The 9460-nt window shown below is 42.6% G+C and overlaps 1 long non-coding RNA gene across 1 annotated transcript; it reads right to left on the reverse strand.

The window, feature by feature from the left end:
• Positions 1 to 972: 972 nt before the first annotated feature.
• Positions 973 to 6558, reverse strand: LOC118976745 (uncharacterized). Its single transcript, XR_005064343.1, has 4 exons — positions 6138 to 6558; positions 4207 to 4471; positions 3901 to 4018; positions 973 to 1614 (listed from the first exon to the last, which is right to left on the reverse strand). It is a non-coding gene; the product is annotated as an uncharacterized LOC118976745 (long non-coding RNA).
• Between the last annotated feature and the right edge of the window lie 2902 nt (positions 6559 to 9460).

The following is a 9460-nucleotide window of genomic DNA, read 5'->3' on the forward strand; positions in this document are numbered from 1 at the left end:
TTACATTAGCCAAGATTAAAGATAAGGAGAGAATCTTAAAAGCAGCAAGAGAAAAGGAGACAGTTACCTACAAAGGAGTTCCCATAAGATTATCAGCTGATTTCTCAAAAGAAACTTTGCAGGCAATAAGGAGCTGGAAAGTAGTAATTTGAAGTCATGAAAGGCAAGGACCTACATCCAAGATTACTCTATTCAGCAAAGCTATCATTTAGAGTAGGAGGACAGATAAAGTGCTTCCTAGAGAAGGTCAAGTTAAAGGAGTTCATCATCACTAAGCCCTTATTATATGAAATGTTAAAGGGACTTATCTAAGAAAAAGAAGATGATCAAAAATACAAACAGTAAAATGACAACAAACTCACAACTATCAACAACCAAATTAAAAAGACAAAAGCAAACTAGGAAAACACCTAGAACAGGAACAGAATCAGAGAAATGGAGGTCACGTGGAGGGTTATCAATGGGGAGAGTGAGGGGGAGAAATGGGGTAAAAAGGTACAGGGAATAAGAAGCGTAATTGGTAGGCACAAAATAGACAGGGGGAGGTTAAGAATAGCATAGGAAATGTAGAAGCCAAAGAACTTATACGTATGACCCATGGACATGAACTAGGAGGGGAATGTGGATGGGAGTGGGATACAGGGCAGAGGGGAATAAAGGGGGCGAAATGGGACAAATGTAATAGCATAATGAATAAAATATATTCTTTTAGAAAGTAAAAAACACATGTAAGGTGAAGTGAAAAAAATAAACTTATCAGTATAAAAAACAAAAAAAGTAAATATGTAGTTATTAAAATAGAAAAATGTTTAAAAATTTTATCTCCAATCATCTCACAGGCTACTAGTAGGACCCATATGCTACCCTAGAAGCCCTGCTCTGAGAGATGTGGGCTCTCTCTCCTCCCAGGAGGTGAATTAGCATTTCAAATACTCTGACCAGAAATGTTTATTCTAAGGTTGGTGGCTCCAAGTCAAACCATTTCTCAATTTGCAAGAAAGAATAATAAAGGAAGTTTTTTTTAGTTCATTTTAATTAACTCAAAGTGCTTTCTGATTCCTGTTTTTCTCCATGCTGGCCTCTTTTTTTCATATAAATCTTTATTCATACCTCTTTCTCATCAGCATACTTCAGCTCCATCATGTACACCCAACCCACAGGCTCCTCACCACCCCCACCGTCAGCTGTACAGTTTGGGGGTTTTCCTTCCATCTTGATCCTCCCCACATTGTTGACATTACAACTCTCTTCATGTATAGAAACATGATTGTTCTCCAGAAAACTCTGAATACAACAACAACCAAAAAGTAGATCCTGTTTCATTTCATTTTGTTTTTGTCCTGGATGATAATGCTATTGAGTTGTCCTAGGTATATAAACCTCTAGCCCAGATGCCCTCTCCGCTCTGGGGGTGAGGATCTCAAAGACCTTGGGTCTGAATTCACAGGTGCTACAAGTGTGCCTTACCCTAGAACAATTGGTATACCCTGCTGATGCAAGGTCGGGGTCCTTGTGTGGTATTTCTAGCCAGCTCATTTCGCCAGTGAAAAACAGGCTTGTTGGGTGATCCAGCTGGAGTCTCAACTTTGATTGAAGATGAATGTTTTGGCTACCCTGGCAAGTGGGAATAGAGAAGCAATTTAATGAGATTTAGAAAAAATAAACAGTTGTGATGTTTCTTGAATTGGAGTGTTGCAGAGCAAAGTAATACCTTTTAGTCTCACAGGAATCAAGCCGCGTAGTCGGAGGACAAGCAGCGATATTGGCAATTTCGCAGGGAAGGCTCTGCTGGGCGCTCTGTCACAATGCAAAGCAGCCACTCACTCAGCCTATTTATAAGCTAAATGGGCTGATGACTTTGCTTTTTACGTCTTGTACTTTTCTGGAGACATAAATATTTACATTTGTGAAGACATTTGCAAAACACTTTCACGCATCTATTCTCTTAGAGACCTCACATCAAGCCAGAGCTGGCCATACATCTTACGGACAAAGACCTCAGACTCAGGGATGTTGGGAAGTCAAACAAGGTCATACCAACAGAACCAGAGAAAAACTCAGGTGTCATTGCTCCGTACCCTCCGTACCCTGGCACTTTGCTATGCAGGCCCCAAGGAATCCAGTTCCGAAAGAAACTCTTGTTTGGCCAAACTGCATCCTTCCTCTTGTGTTCTCATGCCGAGGACTGAGGCTGGCCCCACTGCCCGGTCACCTAGACTGAAAATTGTGGCATCTTCCTAGACATCTCCCACTCTGTCATTATCGTACTCTTTTTAACCTCTGAGATCTGTCCTTTCTCTCTGTACACACTGCTGCTGTCCTCACCGCCTCTCACCAGGACCCTTGTAATAGTGTTTCAACTGGGCTTTTTGCCTGTAAGTTTAGGAACCCCTCTCAACTCAGTTATCCACTACCCAGCTGCCTGAGTGAGTTTTTAGTATGGAGTTCTGAACACATCACCCCCTTGATTAAAAGTCTTTAAAAGTTTCTCAAATACACTGGAGTTTAATCTCTCTCTGTCTCTGTCTCTTTCTCTCTCTCTCTCTCTCTCTCTCTCTCTCACACACACACACACACACACACACACACACACAAACACACACACACAGAGATAACTAGCTGGTCCCCCCTTAATAAATTGCATTCACTTTTCTGAATATGCCAGATAATTTTGCCTGTTTATTTTCCTTGGAAGGGCATTCCCTCCTGCACTAACCAATACCATTTATAACTCAAGACCCAACTTGAGGGTTATATCCCCTTGGAAGCTTTGCCTGATTTTCCAATAGAACTCACATTCCCTCTCCATTGCTCACCTTATGTCCTATACATACTTCTGCTTTGGGGGCCTGTGATGCCTTATCATACCCACATATTTACTTGCTATTTTCTGCAAAACTTGAGCTCCTAGCAGGTAAAGAACTATCTTAATTATCTTTGTATATCCAGTGTCTAATCTATGGCCATACCACCCTGAACATACCCAATCACATCTGTACATCCAGCGTCTAGCGTGGAATAAACACATTGTGAATTAACTAATTTTTCAATTAATTTCTATAGTAGTTAATGTGATGGTCTGTGGGCCACCACAAACCATGTATGTTGTTTCCCCTTCCCTCCTACTTCTCTACGCAGATGTATTGGTGGTTACTCACCAGTGATTTTCAAACTGGATCTCTTCTCTGTTAGACGAGGTTAAAGGAACCCTAGAGGCACTCAAAACTTTGTTCGGTAAATTTGCCCACTAAATAGGTAACCCTCCTTTTCATGGAAAAAATAAAGCCCATAAGTGATCAGTCTTACTTGACTTTTACCCAATAAATTCCAACCCTAAGGACTTCATTGAGCTAGCAGTCAAGGGAAGTTTGTTCATCCAATCATGTGCTCTATCAATTTATTCCTCCTTACTTACGTCAGGGTTTTTCTTTCCATAGTAAATTATTGATTCTAGATGAAGGAACCAGAATGCATATACACCGTCTACAAGGAGCAACAAGGACATTGATTTGTCCAAACCTGAAATTTTATTTTAGGAAGCTGTGACAAATAAGCCTGGCTAGGTAAGGCCAGGTGTGAGCAATCATGCATCAGCATCCACGAGGGTTCGGAAATCTGCGTGGCCGCCGTTTCCCAGAGCGGGGCCTACACGTCATCATGGTAGAGTGTGGTTTGGTTTTATATATATGCAGAAACCTTTTTCATTTTAGTTATGTGCTGATATATGTATATTAGAAAAAGTCATCATCACATCTATCCCATGATTTCCTAGATATTATAGACAAGACTTATTTTTTAAAAAGGACTTCAGTAAACAAATGAATCAATTTAGAGGAAAAATGTACGGAAAGTAATTATATAAGTGAAAAGTCAACAAGGCAAGTATCATGAAGGCGTTACCCAAGTGACTGAAGCCGGAGAAATGCTGAGCTAACACAGCACCTCTGCATGTCTCAGGCAAGAGAATCAAGACCCAGGGAAGCTCAATAACGTGCCCCAGGTCAAGCACGCGGAGGGCCTGGAAGGCAACATGGTCCGTTCAGTAATGACTGAGACACTGACTAGTGTATGCAAGTTCAACTTAATTAATTTTTAAAAAGTTTTTATTGTTGTTAAATGAAAGTATTAAAAAATAATTTTTACCCCAGGAACCCCCTGAGGGCAGAGAGGAAGGCAGGAAAGAGGATGAGACCCTCATTACATCACCTAGGCTGTCCCCGCAGGAGCCACGCCCTACTGCTTCTGCCTCAGAGGCGATGGAAAACTCCCGCATTGGAAACCCTTGCTAAAGGCATCCTGAAATGATCAGTGATTCTGTGCTGTCCTCACTGTTCCGCTTCATCACACTCGAAGTTTTGCCGGCTGGGATTTTTGCTGTCTTGGCAAACAGGATGATGGTGTCAAGCCTAAGGTTTTCTAAATTTTTGCAGAAATGCTGGGAAGACTTCCATGGAGGCCTATTGTCAATTACCTGGAAAAAGAGAAGTTTGCAGATGTTAGAAGCAAGAACTGGGTGGGATAAGGTTCTGGGTTTTAATGAGAAGTATTCATATTAGGATGTTGGCTATTTCCTACAACTTGCTAAAAATAATCTGGGTGCCTGCTTCCTTCTCTTGCACTGCATTTTCAGTGTCTGCTCAAGCTGAAGATGCGGGAGGGCTGGAAAATGCTCCTTGGATCCAGCACCAGTGCTGCTTGTTCAGACAATGTGAGCAGACCTGCTCTAGCTTTGACCTGCTCTCTTATGCACCAGTGCGCATGCTGCCTTCAGGCTTCTGTTAGATCCACACCTGAGGAAGCTTGAAGGTGGTAAGGGAGGCACACACACCAGGCCGTGCTGATTTTGCCTCTTAAATCTCTCTTCCCATCACTGCCACCTGTGTAGCCCGAGTGACCATCGTTTCTTGCCTGAGCTACAAAAGGCGCTCCTGTCTGCTCTTTCTTCCTTGAATCTACCCCTTTCCTCTAACCCCTAATCATACTATAGCCAGAAAAATCTTTTCCAACACGAATCTGCCCACTCCCATGCCCACCACCTCCCATTAAAACAGCTCAATGGTCTCCCATTGCTTGTATGATAAGGACTAGAATCCTGGACATGGTCTTCAAGCAAGGTTCTTCCTGATCTGTGCCCTTGAACCCCTCCAGTCTCACTCTCCCTACTCCAATCCAGTCCTTACTCCAGGGTCTCCTGCCCACTAGCCTCACTACCCAGCTTACCCCCTGCCCTCCCTTCTTTATCTACCTAACTCTTCCTCCTCATTCAGATCTAGCATTAACTCTCCCTGCAGTAGCTCCATGAGGGCAGGAACCCCATCTGTTTGCTTACCCTGTATCCTCCACGTCTAATACCATGCGTGGCAAAGGCAGGACACTCGTTGTTTGTTGAAGAATGTAAATGTTAATCCCGTAGCTGGCCCAAGCCGCCCTTTGGTGCAGAGGTCCTTTCTAAGAGAAATGAAAGTCTTGCCGCATCTGACTACTGAACCTCCTCTACCTCACCTGGCCAGTGGACTCTCTGGTTTCCCATCCCTTACAGTCCTCACCTCAGTCGTTTTGATGGGAATTCTCTGAATACACTAGGTTGAGGTTTTTTTCCCTAAAGTGCTGAAATACATTAGTATTATGCTTTTTAGCATAAACTGGTCTGACTTCTGCCTGGATCTTCTGTAGGAAGGGTCCTTAAATAAACCACATTGCCACTCTCAATTTCTCTTTTCAAATGGAAGATCTCATATATCGTTTTCCCCGTTAAGTTAAAAATACACATTTTTTAACATCCCCATGCAGCTATGGAGGAGATGTAGGGAAAGAAGGGCAGGGGAGAATCAATGGTGTAGAGGGAGGTGACTCAGCAATTTCTACATGAAGCTTTATGCAATCTGTCTCTTGGTGGGGGGGGGGGGGGGCAGTGGGGAGAGACAGGGAAGGTAAGACAATGGCAGGACCTTCAAGACAAAGGAAGGTGAGGAGAAGCTGATGTAAACGGTGAGATTACCTTCCTCCCCCACTCTGCCCTCACCTATATCTCCCTGACCTGCAGTGGACCAGCCCTGAGCTTTAGAGTGAGGTGGGCCAGGGGCAAGAGGAAAGAACAGTGGCCCCCAACTGTCCCCCGCCCCCAGCACCCTGCTTACCACCTTCCCTGGAGAAGCTGTGTTCAGCATCTGAGGCTTTTAGAAATCTAGCCCAGCCTGTGATGAGGGAGTTGTTATTGGCACATTCCTGAATTCTGGCTTGTGTTTTTATATGACCATTATTGTGAGGATATGCAAAAGTCCAAGAGAAGTCGGTAAACACTGGGAAGTTTATCTGTGTGTTCTTCTGTGACAGCTGGGCCCGCCTCCACATGCCAAATGTTCGGGGCAGGGTCAGACCAAGGCTGCAGATGGTTGCTGACAGGGAGCTATTTTGGGGGCAAAGGCCATGAGAAAGTCTTACAGCTCAAAGTTAGCTTCTATGCCTCACCCATAACTTTTCTTTTAGCCTCATGTATCACAGTCATCAACAGTCCTATCAGATTTGAAGAAGTCATTGGATATCTTTGTTGAAAGCCTTGATGTGACTCTGCCATAGAAGCCCATAGGATAAACACGTTCATCTTACAGGAGAAGGGGCAGGCAGCCTCAGACCTCTCAGAGAGGGAAACATTTAAACCTCTTATTCCGTCCTGTTTCGGTATATAGTTTTCAATTTCTGGTCCAGGCTGAGTTTTAGGAATTCTGTGTTTCCTTCAAAAACTACAGCTGCAAAAAATGCAAAAGAATACACATCCATGTGCTTCATTCGAAAATGTAAGTTTCCATTTTCAAAGGGCAAAGAGCTGGGTTTTGAGATGGTTCATCTGGGGAGAGTGGCCCAGCTAAGTGAATGACAGTGAAAGCTCAGGGTGACACTGGCAGATGGGAAGTCTGTGTTATTCTATTGTTTCTTTTTTTAAAAATTACTTTATTGTTCAATTACAGTTGTCTGCATTTTCTCCCCACCGCTGCCCCCAACCCTAGCCAAACCAACCTCCCTCCCATTTCTACCCCCAACCCTTGTTATTATCCATGTGTTCCTTATACTTGTTCCTGCAAACCCCTCCCCTTTACCCTTGAAATTCCCTCCCCTCTCCCCTCTGGTCACTGTCAGCCTGTTCTCAATTTCAGTGTCTTTGGTTATATTTTGCTTGTTTGCTTGTTTTGTTGATCAGGTTCCCGTTGAAGGTGAGATCATATGGTATTTGTCTTTCACTGCCTGGCTTATTTCGCTTAGCATAATGCTTTCCAGTTCCATCTATGCTGTCGCAAGGGGTAGGAGCTCCTTCTTTCTTTCCGCTGCATAGAATTCCATTGTGTAAATGTTCTATTGTTTCTCATTCATCTTCCATACATGGGTGGGAACAGAAACTGATCAAGGGCACAGTGACCCAAAGGTTTGGGGGAAGAGCAGAAAGCAATCATAGATGAGGGGCTAGTGCTAGGGCTCTGTTTTTCAAACTTTAGTGCATAACTGAACCACCTGGGAGCACTGTAAAAAATGCATATTGTCAGATCTTCATGACGCGTGGCCCAGGCATCTGCATTTTCAGTGGTCATCATGTGTAGTTCCAAAGCAGCCTGGGAGAAAACTGCTAGAATAGCTGTTAAAATACAATAAGGGGGAAAATGGATAATTGTATACAGAATACATTGTATTGTTAAAAGCTTATGGATAGAAGACAAATATTAGGTAAAATACAAATCCAAGAAAAATTGAAGGATATTAGAAAGTTGAGTTCCATTCAAACATCAAGAAAGGGCATGGTTGGGTGAGGTTTAGAGTAGATGAAAATTAGTAGATTAGGTACCAAATTTTTGTTGTTAAGTGAGAGAAAACCCAATTCAAACTGGCTTCAGAAAAAAAAAAGAATTTATTGGTCCTCGTAAAAGGAAAGTATAGTGGTAGAGTCAGTCTCCAAGAAATTCAGGGACGCAGACTTCATTGAAACTCAGTCTTTCTGCCTTTGCCTCTGGAATACTTGATTCCAAGGCTGGAGAAAAGAGAACTCCTCTTTCCAGGATATTCCAGGGAAAAAAAAATATTTTAGGATTACCTTTGAGTGGTCTAGCTGGAGTCACATGACAACTTTTAAAACAATCTCTCTGGACAGGGATTAAAATACAATATTGTTCAGATCTGTATCATTTTTCTGCCCTTCGATCAGGAGAGAGAAGTGGCAGATGGACAACCAGACCCCATGAACTGAAAGTACAGGGGAAAAGGAAGATAGTACCTTAAGAAAAGACTCAGAGCGCCCTTCCCAGAAAAAGAAAAAGAAGTGCTGGGAGGCAGAAGCTATAGTAGTTCACTACAACGGCTGAGAAATACTCTCATCTGTTTGATTTTACGAAAATGTTCCTATTTAGTTAATATTTACTTATCTTCAGTAAATAGTTCTATATTTGAATATTGGTGTTATATTATTGTGAAGGCCTGTTGTGTTATTAATATTCTTCAATAACCCCTACAAAGTCAGAGATTTTATTTATCTTGCTTAACTGTATATGAAGAAGCAGTCTTCAAAGTAAGATGTGCAAGAAAGTATGTTGAGTAAAGACGGTAGAATTCCTATTTATGTGTCTTGCCTAACTTTTTTTAGAATAAAGGGAAACTTTATTAACGTGTAGTATACGAATTGGTGGATTGGCAATGACAGCCTCAATGTGTTCAGCATTCAGACCACCATCATGATGGTAATAAGGGATCCCAAAACAAGAGTGTAAACTCCACTTGCTGGTTTGCTCCTTTAGCTTCTAGCCTCCCATTCTTCACTTTGTGACACAGAAGCATTCAGACTCACAACATAATGCTATGACTTGTCTGACTCATCCCAGGACCTCTCTGTCAAGAACTACCTTTATCCAAGGGGGTTACCTCCCTTTTTTCTGACCCCAGTGAACTGGATATCAGACACTAGTACTACAGTCTGTTAATCCCCTATGGTCCTCATCTACAGCCCCACTAATGATGAACCCAACCTTTCAAAATGTAGACTGAAGAACAGGCCGACCTCAATAGTTAGCCAACTATGAATTATCAAACACCTACTGTGTCCAGAGGTCCATGCCTAGAAGAGATTCATAGGGGAAGGGCCTAGCCCTCAAGGAACTCAACCAGTTCAGAAAAGAAGGCATGCAACTACAAAGATGGCAGACATGCAGAGAGAGGCAATGGTGATAACATTTGCTTTCTTCAAAAGGCATCCTTCCCCTTCTGCAGTTTTAAAGATTTATTTTTTTAGCACTGCTGCTAACAGGGCCAGGTCTTCCTATATCCCAGATTCTTGGAGTTCTTTTCAACATAATGTTGGAATTACCCCTGCCATGCCTAGACCAATGTCATTATTTCTTCCATAAGTGGAACCAAAGAAGGCTGGAAATGTACCTAGTTTGTCCAGTGAGTGAGGTAATCAGCATATCAAGATTTGATTCCCAGA

The sequence above is a fragment of the Sturnira hondurensis genome, unplaced genomic scaffold (genome assembly GCF_014824575.4).
Source record: "Sturnira hondurensis isolate 20B ecotype Veracruz unplaced genomic scaffold, ASM1482457v3 Scaffold0021143, whole genome shotgun sequence".
Classification (NCBI taxonomy): domain Eukaryota; kingdom Metazoa; phylum Chordata; class Mammalia; order Chiroptera; family Phyllostomidae; genus Sturnira; species Sturnira hondurensis.